We start from the raw sequence: 17,545 nt of genomic DNA on the forward strand, positions 1-17,545 counted from the left end.
TAAGGCCTTCTGTTTGTTCAAGGGGTCAGGACTGGGGATATAATTGACTCCAAAACCATCTGGGATGAGGTACTTCTCAACCACCATGTCCTCAAACTCATCCACGTTGAACTTGGTGAATCCCCACTTCTCAGAGATGTGGATCTTCTGGACCCCCCACATGAGAACTTGGCCCTGTGTAAGGCTTCAATCACACACTCTTTGTTTTTATGCTTGGTGGACATGGTAACCTGCCCGATGCAGACTTCAGCCACCATGCCTTGGGGTTTCCCCAAACACCTCACATCCCAGTTTGGAGGCTAGGTTAGGGACAGCAGAACTTAGTCAAATCAGAGCCATCAAAGAGCAGCAAAGGATTGTCTCCAAGGTCCCTTAGGGAATCCTATATATGCCACCAGGCTGCGTACACTACCAAGGAGGCTGCTGTTCCCAGCCATTGCACATTGGCCTCCACAGGAATGAGGACAGTCAGCTTAACTGGCTGCAGATAAATGAATATATTTTATAGAAAAGATTAGTGTTGCTTTCTATATATGTTGGCAACAATGATTTGTATTCTTACTCACTCTGCTGGCAGGCTGAGTTGAATAGTGTTTTTTTCTTTTTCAATGTAATTTCAGATTCCACACAACCATGATTTATACATTTCATTGAGTTTAAATCAAAACCATAAGATGCTAGACTATTGCAGAAATATCAACCTTTTTTTCTATTTTAAACAACATATGTGATTTTTTGGGAGTTGTATCTCCATTAAAAAAACTGTATCTCACATCAAGGGTGATTTGTTTAATTTTGTGTAAATAGGTTAATTATCTAATTAATATATCGTTAGAAGAGGCGTTGCTACAAACTGAAGTATCATTCCCTCCATCTTTGTGTGTCTTGCTCTTTTCCACACGAGATTTCATTGATCAGATTCATTTCAATTAGAAAATAATAGACACTTATGAAGCCCACTGGGACGTGGGACTAGAGAAACAGGTAGGGGAATAAGAATACATTTCTTTTAAAATATGATATCATTTATAAATCAAACCCAAGTATTTGATACCCCTCATGTCTGTTTTAAGTTCCTAGAGCATGTAGAACACCAGAAATAAAAGTTGTATCTCTCTCATATTTGTAAGAGCTTTCTGTTAAATTCAAAAGAAATATTTCAGTACAGTGATAGGGACTGAGCTGTTAAGGTTACTTTAAGTCAAATACAGGAATAATCCATGGGTGCACATTGTTAAGCGTTCAGCACAGTGGAAAGGTCGATGGTTCTGGCAGTTCAAATCCACCTGCAGATGCCTGGGAATAAAGGTCTGATGATCTACTTTGGATCAATCAGTCAGTGAAAGGAAACCTTATTGACCTCAGTTCTACTTTGAAGCACATGAGGTCACTAGGAGCCAGAATCAGATTGATTACAACATTTTGCAACTCCCCCCATTCCCAAAGAAGGAGTTCAGAGTAAAACCCCTTTCCCCCTACCAACATTGAGAAGAATTTATGAAGGGTTAAATATCTTGCTTGGATAATTACATGTTGCCTCTTAAGACATGTGCCAGCGGTAATCAGGATGGTTTTAAAATATGTTGTAGCTTTGTTTTTAAGACTGAGTTTGAGTGTTCTGGGTGCTTCATCACGCACTTCACGAAGGATCAATAACCAAGAGTCGACAATAATTTGTCTCATTGTAGACTGATTCTGTGCCTTGAAATTCTCACAAATTCATCTTCGGAAATAAGAATTCTCATAGACTGCCTCACTCGCATTACAAAAGCAGAACCTCCTAACATGATGCGCTGGATTTCATTTGTTTAAGTTATGGGGAATAGAAGGTTAACACAGTGCCACATCAAAACAAAATACAACAAAAACAACACAAGGAGCCCCTTTGCTGTCTGATTGATTCAGGATTAAACCAACCACACGTCGCAGAATAGAACTTTCCCATAGGGTGTCCTTGTCTGTAATCTTTACAGAAATAGATCACGAGGCTTGTCTTCCACGATGCCTCTTGGTGACTTCAGACTATGGATCTGTTCCTTGGTGGCCAGTGCAAATAGTTTGTCTCAGGTGGTACCTACCACGATAGTATGTCCTGATGTTGTCGTAAGATCAGTGTCCTCATTCAGAAACTCAAAACTAAGACTGGCTTGTAGTGCACTGAGTCTTCTGCTGTGGTGGCTTTGTTTATTTTATTCTTATTTATTCTTATATTCAAGGTTGTCCTTGACACATGCACAAAGCCATGATGCTCCCCGCCCCCAGGCCCCCTACACACACACACACACACACATGCTAGCAAAACTTATGTATGGAGAAAAATTAAGATAATTCCATGTAATATTTAATGTAGAGGTCTGAATCAAACTTTATCAATCAATAGCTGGTTCCAAAGTATGTAATACTTCTTAAACACTGCATCATATTTTGGTTTTAAGTCGACCCCAACTCACTGTCTTTGAGTCAATACTGACTCATGGTGAGCTCCTGTAGGTTTCAGAGATGGTAACTGATTATGGGTGTAGAAAGCCCCATCTTTCACCCAGAGAGTTGCTGGTGATTTTGCACTGTTGACCAGGGGCATCCCAGCCCAGCCAGTTATCTGGCTGCTTACTGCATGAATATGAAACAGCACACAAGTCATTTCTTTGAGGTGTGTGGCTGTGACATTGAAAAATACTTTCCTCAGTGTCAAAAGAAAAATGCTATAAACTTTTCTATTTTTGACACATATTCCTACACAATGGTATCGAAAATCTACTTCTTTAAAGTTCAATTATCTGCTTTGATATAGATTTTTTTCAAAAATGTTGTGCCTTAAGCATATTTGTGATTTTTTCCATGTTCAATATATACATATTTTATTACATTGCTACAAGACCAAACTTTTGAGGAAAATGCCTTTCTATTATTCATGGAGCTACATTAGTTTTATCCCAACTGATTGATAAATTGTGATGCTATTCCCTTTACAAGAAAAGTTGAAAAACATACCTGATGTGTCTGAATGACTATAAGGCTCTAGCTGGTATGTCTCTATTGATAAGGAAGACGAACGGCGGGGCTGTTTATTTATATTCAATCGACCTGTGATGCCGAACACTCTAGTTTCCAGAATTCAGTCTGTCACGAATCATTTTTGTATCAACTCATCTCATTTGGCTCCGGTGCCATAATCTCAAATGGCTTTAACAATCTAAATGTTCATTTCCCTAGTGCTTTCACTCTGCTATCAAATCCTTTACTATCTATCTAACTCTACCTGGCCCCGTGTATTCTGTTTTAAAACTAACTGAAGAGATATGGTGTCTGTCCTGTAGGAGGCCAAACAGTTTTACACTTGATCTTAGCCAAAAGGCTGAGAAGTGATGGTTATGTAGTTGTAGAAGGAGGTGATGGATGCAGATTTGCTCACCTCCATGTATTTTGTGTAGACCTGCAGGGTTTCTTGAGTTTATTTCCATGGCCCATATATAGATATAGTGTCATTCAAGAGCAGAGAGTTGTGTGTGTGTGTGTGTGTGATGTCCATATACAACCATGCACTAATATTTTAACCCTTCCTTTTGCTAACTGACATTGGGTCAGCTCCTGACACAAGGAAACTGAAAATGTTGCCTGGACATGTGCCATTCCTAAATTGAATCCCTGTGACTTACAGGGTTTCTTCTAGCCTATTTTCACAAGCAGACCACCAGGTCTTTGGGTCCCCCTCCCCCTCCATCGTCTGTTCCTGTGAAAACCTACTGAGCATCAGGACCTCCTGCAAGCCTCCACTGAGAAAAAAGTGTTGGGTGTACATGAAGGTAAGAAGGGAACTCTATGAATTCTACCATTGGATCAGCATGTATGCCTGTAGATGCATGTGTATGAAAACCGAAATCCAACCCACTGTTGCCCAGTCCGTTCAGTTTCATGGCCACCTCCTGTCTAACACAGTAGGATCGCTCCCTAGGATTCTATGGTTCCAATGGAAGCAAATCACCAGGCCTCTTTTCCACAGAACCCCTGGGTGAGTTCGAATCTCTGACCTTTAACTTGCTGGTTGAACATAAGACACTTGTGACATCCATATCTTTTATAGGGGAACTCATTTTGTTAGAAAACCTGGTCGAAACATTTTCACCCTAGCCCAATTAATTTCTAGCTCTAAACCTCATGCTTTACCTAGCACACTACTCCCAATGAATTTGAAGCTGACAGGACAGAAAGACATCCTTTTTGTTTCTGGGTGCATTCTTTTTAAAAAATCAATTTATTGGGGGCTCGTACAATACTTATCACAATCCATAGATACATTCATTGTGTCAAGCACATTTGTACATTTGTTGTCATTATCATTCTCAAAATATTTGCTTTCTACTTGAGCCTTTAATATCAGCTTCTCATTTTTCCCCTCCCTCCCTCTTCCCCCTCTCTCATGGATCCTTCATAATTCATAAATTATTACTATTTTGTCATATATTAAACTGTCCAATGTCTCCCTTCACCCACTTTTCTGTTGTCCATCCCCCAGGGAGGAGGTTATATGTAGATCCTGATAATGGGTTCCCCCTTTCTACCCCACCTTCCCTCCACCATCCAGGTATCACCACTGTCACCACTGGTCCTGAAGGGGTCATCTGTCCTGTATTCCCAGTGTTTTAAGTTGCTATCTGTACCAATGTACATCCTCTCGACTAGCCAGATTTGTAAGGTAAAGTTGGGATCATGATAGTGGGGGGAGGAAGTATTTAATAACTAGAGGAAAGTTGTATGTTTCCTCATCGCTACGCTGCACCCTGACTGGCTCATCTCCTCCCCATGACCCTTCTGTAAAGGCATGTCCAATTGCCTACAGATTGGCTTTGGGTCCCCACTCTGCACTCCCCCTCATTCACAATGATATGATCTTTTGTTTTTTTGATGCCTGATACCTGATCCCTACAACACCTCATGGTCACACAGGGTGGTGTGCTTCTTCCGTTTGGGCTTTGATGCTTCTGAACTAGATGGCTGCTTGTTTATATTCTAGCCTTTAAGTCCCAGATGCTATATCTTTTGAAATCCAGGTACCATCAGCTTTCTTCACCACATTTGCTTATGCACACATTTGTCTTCAGTACGAGCTTAATAAAAATGTATGAGTCTCAGAGAAGGCCACTTCTCTCCCATTCACGGGCTAGAGACGTAACTGCCAAGGCAATAGGGACTATAATAAACTTGAAACAACAAGAGTAAAGCAGAGGAGACTCTACTGTGAGGGGACGGGGACAGAGGAGAATATGGGAATCTTATCTCCATGCCTTCCCAAATGGGCCAAACTCCAGAGTAAGCATGTTGTGGGTCATTTCTCATTTTGAATAAATCCCCTCCCTGACATTTGCAATTGCAGAGGCAGGAGAGTGCTCTGCCCATACCTGCACAGTACATAATCTTACTGCAGGTGGAGGCTGGCTTGGTCTCCACTTTCTCTGTGGTGGGTGTACTTATCCTTTTCCTAACCCTGATATCCCTAGTTCCAGCTGCCAGACCAGGGCTGGCACCTATCATTAAATGAATTAGGGTCTTAGCTGTCTAGTGGTGTTAGATACCAGAAATGAGGGCTTTTTAGGAAACATACATTTATATTCTCACTTTTGAAAAGGTCCCCCCCCACACACACACACAATATGCGTCAGCATGAGGAGGCCATGATTTTCAGGGTTTTGGTAGTTATATGATGATGCTGTGTGTAAGTCCTGTAATAATTCCCCAAGATGTGACCTGATGGAATAAACCATATGAAGATTAAGAGTTGTCTGCAACATCCCATCACAACTCTAATCCCAGGCAAAGGAAGTTCCCCTCTGATGTTGCTTGAAACATCTTTTTATAATTTTCATTGTGGTGGTTAGGTGTCATCAGTCAGTTCTAATTCATAGCCCCCCTGTATACAATGGAACAGACCACCATCTGTACCTGCACCATCCTCACATTGTTACGATGCCTGCGCCCATCTATATAGAGACTGTGTACATCCTTCTTGTTGATGACCTTCCTCTTGTTCACTGACCTTTGACTTTAGCATGATGTCCTTTTCCAGGGAATGATTTCTCCTGATAAAATATCCAAAGTCTCACTATCCTCACTGTATTGCTTCCAAACAGATTTGTTTGCTCTTTTGATGGTCCATGGTACTGACTATATTCTACTGTAATCAAAGAAATTGATTCTTCTTTGATTTTTTTTCTTCGATATCCAATTTTCACATGCATATGAGGCAATTGAGAATACCACGGCTTGGGTCAGGTGCACCATTATCTTTAAAATCATATCCTTGCTTTCTAACATTTTCAAGAGGTCTGTGCAGTACATTTATCCAATGCAATGAATCATTTGATCTATTGACTACTGCTTCCATGAGCACGGATCGTGGATCCAAGCAAGACAAAACTCTTGGCAATGTCAACGTTTTCTCTAATTATCATTATGTTGCCCAGTAGTCCCCTTGTGAGGATTTTGGTCTTTTTTACATTGCATTGAAGTTCATACTGAAGGCCGCCATCTTTGATCTAGTCAGCAAGTGTTTTGCATTCTCCTTGCTTTCAGCAAGTAAGATTGTGTCATCTGCATCTCGCAGGTGACTCATAAACTGTCTTTCAATTAGTTTACAGCAGTGCTCTTCATGCATAATCCTGCTTCTCTGATTATTTGGTCAGCCTAGAGGTTGAAAAAATATGGTGAGAGGATACAATCCTGATGTACAGTTTTGCTGAATTGAAACCATGCAGTGTCCCACTGTTCTGATCACACCATTGCCTCTTCATCCATGTGCAAGTTCCGGATAAGCACAGTTCGGTGTTTTGCAATTCCCATTATTCTCAAGGCGATCTCTATTTTGTTATGATTCTTAGAGTAAAATAATTTTGTAGTCAACTCAGCACAAGTAAACATCTTTCTGGTATTGCCTGCCTCCCGCCAAGATCCACAAGACTCAGCAATGAAATCTCTTATTCCATATCCTCCTATGAATCTGGACTGAAACTCTAATGTCTGGCAGCTCCCTGCCAATGGACTAAACCCTTTGTTGTTGGATGATTGTCAGTAAAAATTTACTTGTAGGCAATATCATTGACATTGCTCTATAGTTGGCACATTGTTTGGTTCACTTTTCTTTGGAATTGGCACAAATTTAGATCTCTTCCTGTCAGTTAGTCGTGTGGCTGACTTCAAATTCCTGACCTAAACAAGGGAGTACCACCCATGCTTTATTAGCTTGTTGAAACATTTTTAACTCGTTTTCTATCAATTTTTGGATTTTTGATTTTGACTAATGCTTTCAGTGCAGCTTGGGTTTCTTCCTTCAGAATATTAGTATTTTGGTTGTAGGCACCTTCGGAAATGGTGAAAAGTCTATGCGTTCTTTTTGGTACAGTGACTCTGTGTATGCTTTCCATCTTTTTTTTTTGGATGCTTCCTACACCATTCAATATTTTTTCCTATAGACTCTTTCAAAATTGAACTCAAAGCTTGATATTTTCTTGAGTTCTTTCAGTTTAAGATCTGCTGAACATGTTCTTTCTTCCTTTTTGATTTTCTAACTCTGAGTCTTTTCATATTTCATTATATTTTACTTTGTTGTCTCAAGCTGTTTGAAATGTTCTGTTTAACTCTGATTGATTTCTTCCATTTGACTTAGCTGCTCCACAATTAAGAGCAAGTTTCAAGTCTCTTCTGACATCCACTATGACCTTTTCTCTATCTTTTTAATGACCTTTTTCTTTGTTCATAAATGATGTCCTTGATGACCACTCACAGTTCATTTGGTCTTCTGTCGTTAGTGTTCCATGCAACCAGTTTGTTCTTGAGATGGTCTCGAACTTCAGGTGGGATATGCTCACAGTTGTATTTTAGCTCTCTCAGATTAAGTTTAACTTTCTCCGGCTGCATCTTCAATGTACAAATGAGCAGTTGATGGCTTGTTGCACAGCCCACCCTTGTCCTGATCTTAGCTGCTGATGCTGAGCTTCTCCTTCATCTCTTTCTACAGATGTAATCAGTTTGATTTCCGTGAGTTCCATCTGGAGAAATTCGCATGCTGAGTCAGTCTTTGGTCTTTTACTTGAGAAGACATAAAAGGAGAGACAGGTGAGTAGAAATCAAAGGAATCAACTATGATCAAGAAAGAAGAGTGTGACATGAAATGCATTCATTTGACTTGGGGGCCCAGCACTATGAAATTCTTAATTACACAACTTTCTGTTGTTTAATGACATCCACAGGTGGTATTTCCACTGTAGCAGCACAGGTAGCTAACAGGTTATATACCTGGAGGCTAGAAGTCTGAATTTAGGGTTTTGGTTTTAGGGAGAGGCTTTATGTTTCCATCAGCTCTGAAAGAAGGTCCCAGTCTTATCCGAACTGCTGTCTGCTCCTGGGTGAATTTCTTGTGGTGGGTGCAGCATCTCTCCCCGACACCTGAGCCCCATCTCTGCTTCAGCTGGCTTGTCAAGTTTCTTTTATATCTCAAAACTGTTTAACACAAATCCAGTCAACACTAATCTTCCTTCATTAGCATAAAAAGATAATCCATTTTGAAATGGGATTATAACCACATGCATGGAAGTTAGGATTTACAACACATATTTTGGGGGTGGCATAATTCAAGCTATAATAGTTAATTTGCATTTCACAGTAATGAAACAGTTTAGGGAGCAACTGGGAATTGGTAGGGGGAGCTGAATTGTTTAGACACATCAGAAAAGTTTCACGGCTGTCACTTGTCTGAGAGATTGGACAGAGGGGAGGAATTGTAACACGTATCAATCAGATTCTTGCACAAAGAATTTCACCGGAATGTGGCAGGAAATCTCTCTAAGATAATAAGAAATTCTTGTATTCTAAGGAGGGTAGGTAGAAAATTGGAGGGAAAGACATAGAGAGACGAAGTCTGCTTTTACAGCAGACAACTGAATGTTAATAAATTGGATGATACAGTGCATTGCACTCTAACAATGTATTGTGATATATATTAAGTATATATTGAAATAGAGTATCTATTATATTATATATTGTTTGTATATGTAATATATGTGAGGGGCATTCAAAGAGTTTATGAAAAATAAAATCTAAATTTTTTTGATGAAAAAATTTAAGATCTCTCATTATTACACTCATATCATTATAACAAAATACTTAGCATTTCAACATTTTTTACAAGTAAAATTCAGTGACACTCATTATGTTTGCCATATTGTTCAACTCTCATTTATTTGCTTCCAAATTTTCTATCACTCTTAACAGAAGCTCAGGGTCCCCTAGCAATGGTTCCCCCAATACCTTTTCCTTCACCCCCTCTTTATTTTTGTTCATCTGTCCTCAGTTTTAGATAACCTTGTGGAACATTTCAAGGGAGACCACACAGCAAGAGATAGAGTGCTCTGAAAGCACTCAATACATTTATCAGTATGTCAGTTCCAAATTTCATTTTCTCTTATATTCTGATTTGAGTGTTCATGGGGAAGAGTCCTTTATGTTTAATGTATTTCCTTGGAGAGAAGAGATACTTCTCAGGTCTCAGAAAGAAGCCTTGATCATCCACAGAATCTGTACAAGTGACAAAGGAACTGTGTCTATCATATGCACAACACTCTGCTGGGAACAAAGATGAATCTGTGCTTGAAAGCCCTAAAAGCTGGATTAAGCAGGGCAAGTGAACCACAGGGTGTTATGAGTACACTGCATAGATCAATAAATTGGCCAGACCATTCTGCATTGCCGTGTGCCATCACTGGGAGATGCATTCTGAGAGACTTGGAAGGAGTGCATGATTCCATATGCCAAGAAAAGGGCTGAGACCTATGGAGCTTGGGAAATGAATATCCTTGGGTTTGGCTGAATTTGAAGTGAAATGACACAAGTCATTGGGAGCCCTTCTCAGAAATATTTGCATACTATAACGCATACGCTTATATCACAGTTTGAGATGCTCTCAAGCAGAAAAGGAAGAAGTCTAGACAAGAGCAAGTGTTTTGGTGTGGGAAAAGTTTTAAATTATGAATCACGAGAAAGATTTTTTTTAATTTAATACATTCAATTGGGTGAAGATTTGAAGAGTACATCAGTTTTCCACTCAACAATCCATACACATTTTGTTTCATCTCACCGGCTGCCATCCTCACAAGTAACATCTCTTATTCTTCATCACCCCTGTGTTGCTTGTTTACATTTCTCCTTCTAAACTTTGTTGTTCGGTAAATGCAGCCCTGTTAATTTCAAAGCATTGATTCTAAGGTGTGTATATATCACTAGTTCCTCTCATTTTGCCTATTGCTTAGCTCTTAGCAAGCACTGCCGAAAGAACCAAAGATCTGTCCCGGTAGAAGTCCAGCCTAAATACTCCTTAGAGGCACAGGCAGTAAGACTTTACCTTGTGTATTTTGGGCATGAGAAAAGACAAGTCCATAAAAAAGGGGTATCATATGTGGTGAGGGGAGGGACGGTGAAAAAGAGGAAGGCTCTCAACGACATACATGAACACAGTGGCTCAAACTTAAGAACAATTGCAAGGATAGTGCGGGACTGAGCGGTGATTTATTCTGTGGCATGCGTGGTAGTTATGAGTCAGAACCAAGTCAATGACCCTTAACAACAACAAATAACACATTTGCTAAAAAAATGACCCATGAGAGCATGTTCATTTCCATACCCGAAGAGGGCCTAAGCGTCACAACCGTAATTTTTTTTAAAACCTCTAGTCAAACAGCAATCCTGGTCTTTCTAAAAACGAATTTGAATCTTGTTCCACATTCTCCTCCCACTTGAGTCAAGACTTTCTATGTCAGACTTTCAGAGTGGTTGGCAATCATGGAGCATCTTGTTCTTCTGGCCTCAGCGTCTTGGAGACTGATGTTGGCGAGGTCCAGTAGACATTGAGATTAGTTATTCTCATGTGTCATTGATTTATATTAAACATCTTTGCTCCACACAAGGAGAGGACAATAGATGTGTTTTGATGGCTTCTGGAGAGCTTTCAAGACCCCAGTCTTGACTTACCAAAGTCCACATACTCTACTTACCTGTCTTTGTGAGTCTACTAACCTGTCTTTGTGTTGTCCGCCCAAACTATTGTCCTAAACTCCAAGCTTTTCTGGAAATAGTTCTTAATTTGTGTAATGGGATTGTGTAGGAGGTAAATATTAGCTTTGATGACTTTGATGGTTCTGAAAAGTAGAGGATTACTGCTGGTGTAGTGGTTATGCATTGGGCGGCTAACCACAAAGTCAGCAGTTCAAAACCACTAACTGCTATGCATGAGAAAAGAGAGGCTCTCTACTCCCATAAAGAGTCACACTCTTGGAAACTCATAGAAACAACTGCATCCTGTGGTGTAGGGTAACTATGAGTAAGCATTGACAAAACGGCAGTGAGAGAGAGGAAAATATAAAATAAAATTCTATAATTCCATTAATAAACTCGTGTCCTAGATTTAGCAGCATGACTAACCAATTGAATTCCACCCTGCCTCCTGTTGCTTCTTGTGCACCCACATATTCAAATACACAAACACCCTCCCTGTTGTGATCAGTCCATACTGTATGTGGAGCATTTAGACAACAATAATAGAGGCACCTCTAGATATATAGGGCTGAATGTTTCCTTGTGACTATTATGTTGTTTTCCAATAGTTGAAAAATTATTTAGTCATTTCTCTTCTGGGAGAGCAAAGTTCTGGTGGGGATTCAGGGATGTCTCCTATCTGAAAGAAATAATGGTACCTTCTCTTGGGACAAATTTCCACTCTTGTTTTGTTAAGCTCATTATGTCTGCACATATCTAGTTCTCATTCCATCAATTCATGTTTTCTTTGTGTGGCATGCTACTTTCTTCTTCCAGGTTTCTCCCATCAATGTGTATATTTGCCCACATCTCCCTTGGCTAAACCTCACCCAGATAGCCCTTCACCACATTTCCTTCTCTGCATGTATTCATCACTGTATAGACATAATGACCTTCTTCTCATCCAGTTTATTTTTACCAGGTTGACGGTGGAGAGAGTAGGATACTTATATATCTGCGTATAGATCACCAAGCTATTTTTTTGGAAAGTGCTACATATTTTAAAGAAGAAAATTAGGTGATGTGAAAGAGTATGATTGAGACATGTCACAAGCAACGATTTTTGTTGTTGTTGTTGTTGTTCAAAACCTGGCATTTGAAATCATACAAAAAGGTCCAACCTCAGAGTTCAGGTGACAGAGCTTTTAATGCAAAGGAAGGACACGTTGGCAAAACTTTGTGGCCAGAAGGAGCTGGGGACTGAGGAACAAAGAAGGTCATCAGAAGGTCACCATGGCTATGTCCCCTTAAGCAACAGGGAGAGTGGAAGGAGATGGAAACAGAGATTAGTGGGGCTGCATCAGAAGGAGTCTGGTGAGCTGTGGCTGGGATTTGCCTCAGGAGGATGTAACGGGGGGACATAATACTATTTGCAGTTTTAAAAATATCACCCTTTCTCTTGTGTAGAGAACTAATTATAGGAAGCATGAGGAGAAGTTGAAGGCTAGTTAAGAGACTACTTAATTCATCCAGCTGAGATATAAAAAGGATTTTCCCCCAGAATGGTTCCACGGAGGCAGACATAAAGGGGCATACTCATTATTTAAGTTTGAGATGAAATTAAGAGTCACTCTGAATGAATTTGGAATGTCATGTGAAGGAGGAGGAAATGTTAACCATGACTACCAGGTCTCTGGGTTGTGTTGTTGAGTACATGGTGCATTGTTACATGCTCCCTATCAATGCGCTTCAGACATTGTACTTGTCTGTGATATTAATGATTTTATTTTATGATCTTCCAATCCTGGTGAGTCCCCTTCCTTTGGAATGGGTACACATACTAATCTCCTCAACTCTGTTGGCCGTATAGTTATCTCCCGAATGTCTTGTCATAGACGAGTGAATGATTCCAGAGCTTCATCAGTTTCTTTTGAAACATTTCAATTGGTGTTTGATCAAGTCTTGGAGCCTTGGATTTGGCTAATCCCTTCAGTGTAGCATGGATTTCTTCCTTTAGTACTGTTGGTCTTGCTCATATGCTACCTCTAAAATGGATAAATGTAAACCAATGCTTTTTTGGCACAGTGACTGTCTATTATGTCGATCTTCTTTCGATGTTTCCTGCATGGTTATATATTTTGCCTGTGCAGTCTTTCCGTCTTGAAATGTGAGGCATTAAATGTGATGGAAAAAAACAGAGAAGGAACTGAATGTTGAAGCATATCTCATTTTGGCCCTCCTTACTTTGTCTCTTTTTTTTGAATAAATATTTAAATTTTGCTAGGGCAGGAGGGTCCTCTCTTTTTCCCAAAAGTGGGGCTACCAAATCTACTGATACCAACCACCTATCTGTGAAGTGAAGTGAATTATTTGATTAACATATTTATTAGCAAGACCTGGATGTGCTTAGACCGACATTTCCTACACACTTGTCTCTTTGATTATTTTCCTTTGCTTGATTCCACAGCCTGAAAATCACACGATTCCTCCCTTCCATTGTTACCATCATTCGAGGTTCACATCCAGTCAGTCATGTTGTGACGTGTGGCACCATGTGGACTCCGTGTCTAGCGTGCCTATATATTCCTGTTCTCCCTTTTACCGTGGCTACTTAGGTACAAGTCCTCATGATTTCAAACTTCGACTATGAACCTACAGCTTCTCCTCATGTAACATCTCTAACGTAGCTATCAGAATAATGCTTTTGAAGTAGAGTTCAGTTCACTTAATATGATACAGCAAGAGCATCCAATGGTTTGGTCTAATGGAAAAGAAATCCAAACTCTTAGAGTGTTCACAATTGTGTCCCAATCTATTCCTTTCCAGTGCATGCGCTAATAAAAACATATTTTCTATGTGACCCATATTATTTCTACACAGACTTTCCAGTTCATATAGATTATTCATGCTGTTCTCTTCCTCTAAAAGCTTCTGACGTTTCTGTAAATCCCACGACTGTATGTTCTATTAGGCTCAGACTCACCGTTGTTGCTGTGAGAAATGCGTGAGTGAATCGTGACTTATGATAGAGATATAAGATAGAATAAAACTACCTGATAGTGTTTCCTAAAGTGTGATCTTTATAAGAGCACATTGCTAAATACTGTCTCCCACAGAGAAGTGGGTGGGTTTGAACCACCAACTTCGTGGCTAGCAGCTGAGCACATAATCACCTTGCCCCTGCAGCTCTTGCCTTGGTACCACACTAAGATGAAATATTTCCCTATTGATCACTCCATCTAAAGATGATTTCTCTCCTTAACTATTTTGTAAGAATTTAGTCTGCCTCCTAATAAAGCACATTAAGAATTGTGTGGAATATTTTTTAGGTATACTCATCTTCCATTGGACTACAAGCTCTTCAATTTAAAGAGTTTTACCGAGGTGATTTGGAAGAGTAAATTCTTAAGTCATATTTGTTCTATTAAAAGTAGGGGATTTGATACAATTCTGATGCTATAAAAAACAAGAGCGCATTGGTCATCTGAAGAATTGTGAGTGAATTAAAAATGGAGACTAAAATAAAGGCTAAGCTTCACCCTAATCAACATAGACTATCTCATTCTTTCTCTAGATCTTACGGTAAACTCAGAGAATTCTACTAGTTTTACTTTAAGTTGCCTTTTGTGGTGTGCTAGTCCAGATGGACTAGAGAAACAAATTTATAGACATAAGTGTATAAGAAAGAGCTTTATATAAAAGAGTAATTGTATATTAAGGAAACATCCCAGCCCAGGCCAGATCAAGTCCATAAGTCGGATATTATCCCATATTCCAATACTAGTCTGTAAATTCATCTTAAGACTCATGCAATAATGCTGAGTGCAGGAAGATCACAGGCCAGTCGTGGAAAGTGTTGTGGATCCAGTGGCGGTGGAAGCATCTTAGCGTAGGTATGGGTCTCCATGTTGCTCCTCCAGCTCTGAGGCTCTGGCTGCCATCAGCATGTGCCATCAGAGAAACAGGAATGTCTTGCAGGGAGAGTGTCTGTGTCCCACCTCCAGTGAGCTATTTATCTCCTGAGCACCTACACATGAGGTCATCAAGCTGTGACCTGATTGGCAGGTTAAAACCACCCCTTCACTTGTAATACTCTCAAATTGACAATAGATTATGTAACTATCGCATGTGGGTTCCAATTAGAGATGCCAATTTTTTTTCCTTTTTCTTTTTTCAATTTATCTGCAAATTACCTGGCAATTTGCTGAGTGATATAAAATAGCTGGTGTATTTAATTGTATAGCATAGTGGAGATTTTGTTTAATTTTTTGTTACAAAATCTAGTTTTCTAGTACTTAGCCAAATCTAGTGGTCTACTTGACAGTGCTGAGCATTGAATGTATTAAGATGATGCTTCTTATTTTATATCATGGAAGTTCTAGAAGAATTCAGAGCTCAAGACAAACAATCGTTTTGATAAAAATCAGCTAAAACATTATGGAAATATACTGCTCCTTGTAACAGAATTTGACACCAGGCTAAAATATGCTTCCAGCATGGCAAGGAATCATGAGCATCCCTTCATGTTTCTTGGCCCTTTGGTTGTCATCACTGGTGAACTGTGTGTTCGTGCCCTTTGTCCACTTTAAAAATTGGATTATTTATCTTTTTCTTATTGAAGTGTTGAAGCTTTCTGTAATCTTTTATAGATGAACCCCTTGTCTATTATGTTGTAAAAAAGTTCTCCCCACTGCACGGGCTCTTCACATTTTTGAAGTCTTTTGATGCACATGGTGTCTTATTTTTAATAGGCCCAGTCATCTATTTTGTCATCTATTGCTTTTGATAGACTATAGATCATCTATTTTCTTGTGATAGACTATGCGTGCAGTGGGACCATTAAGTTTTTTTCCTGTTGTCTCATCGATGATCTCTTTAGTTCTGGGTTTTCAATTTAGCTCTTTGGTCCTTCTTTAATTATTTTTGGGGGTACATGGGGTGATATATAAGACCTGTTTCATTCTTCTACAGATGGAAATCCAATTTTTGCAACACCGTTTGTTAAAAAGTCTATGTCTATACAATTTAATGCTATTGGCCTTTTGTCAAAAGTCAGTTTTCTGTAGCTGGATACATTTACTTCTGAGGTTCATTGGTCGAGGTATCTATTATTGTATAAGTACCAGGTTATTTTAACTGCTGTGGCTTTGTAACAGGTTTTGAGGTTGGGAAATGAGAGATCTCTCATCTTGTTCTTCTTAAGATAACAATCCCTCTCCATAATAAGTTATTAATTAGATTTTTTGCATTTTTAAAAAGATACAATGTTAGCATCTGAATCAAAATTGCATTATATTTATAAATTACTTTGGATCGTATTGACATTTTCACACTACTAAACTTTCCTATCCATGAACATAGGATATTTTTCTTTCTATATAGGCCTCTTAGTATCTTACAATAATGTTCTGTAGCTTTCTTTGTACAAGTGTTCAGTTTGTCTGGTTAGGTTTTTTTCATAACTATTTCATTTTTGTGTGTGGCTGTTGTTAAATGACATTGATTTCTTCATTTCTATTTCAGAACACTCTCTGCTACGTGGACCCAATTGATTTTTATATTCCAGCTTTGTATCCTGCCAAATCTTCAGATTGTTTCCAACCCCCCCCCCCTTTTTTTTTACAACCTAGTCTTTGGAGATTTTCTGTTTCAAATGATATCATCTGTTAATAGTCAGAAATTAATTTCTTCTTTGCCAGTCTGTATTTCTTTGATTTATTTTTGGTGTCTAATAACTCTGGCTAAGACTTTCAGCACAATCTTTGACAAGAGTGGTGAAAGGGACATGCTTGCCTGATTCCCTTTCAGAAGGGACATGCTTTCTGTTTGTCAGCATTTAACAAGAGCCTATTGGTTTTGCAGATAGGATCTTTGTTGTGTTGAGAAATTTCCCTTTTATCCCTATCAGTCTATGTGTCTCTATATATATGCTTTTCATTCAGTCTTTATCATATTAACTATCACCTGAATTCCATATTTTATCTACTACCCTTCCCCTATGATACTTTCTTCAAATCCATATTTTCTTATACAATTTTGACTTTTAATCATTACTGCATAAATGAGCTCATGAAAATTAAGGTATTTTTCTATAGATTAAGTACAAACACTAAGGTTGCTGTAATATCCAACTATAATATTTTTATATTTCGTAATTTAAAACATATTTCATCATGAATGCCACGGAGTGGGATCACCATTATTTGAGTGATATATCTTAATAAGTGACACCATTCAATTATATTAAGATCCCCCCCCCCATATCCATTTTCCACATGCTCTGTTTCCATGCCACTAGGCAGCCATCAATTCAGTTACTGTCTCTGTAAGAGCCTGGATTTCCTGTACAGAACGTCACACAGAACATAGACAGGAAGCAAGCAAATAACAGTGATTTCCCATTTGATCCAATCTAAAGTTGTTTCACTGTTTAATGATTTCTTCTATTCCTATGTTGTTGCTTTTCTTATAATCAGGAATAATTATTCATGTATATAACCACTGTGGAAAGTGACAGGGGAACAGAAAT

The 17,545-nt window shown here is 39.0% G+C and overlaps 1 non-coding gene across 1 annotated transcript; it reads right to left on the bottom strand.

Annotated features, from left to right (window-relative positions):
• Positions 1 to 354: 354 nt before the first annotated feature.
• LOC142438385 (small nucleolar RNA SNORA70) lies at positions 355 to 487 on the bottom strand. Its single transcript, XR_012782766.1, has one exon. It is a non-coding gene; the product is annotated as a small nucleolar RNA SNORA70 (small nucleolar RNA).
• Between the last annotated feature and the right edge of the window lie 17,058 nt (positions 488 to 17,545).

Source organism: Tenrec ecaudatus, chromosome 1 (assembly GCF_050624435.1).
Source record: "Tenrec ecaudatus isolate mTenEca1 chromosome 1, mTenEca1.hap1, whole genome shotgun sequence".
Classification (NCBI taxonomy): domain Eukaryota; kingdom Metazoa; phylum Chordata; class Mammalia; order Afrosoricida; family Tenrecidae; genus Tenrec; species Tenrec ecaudatus.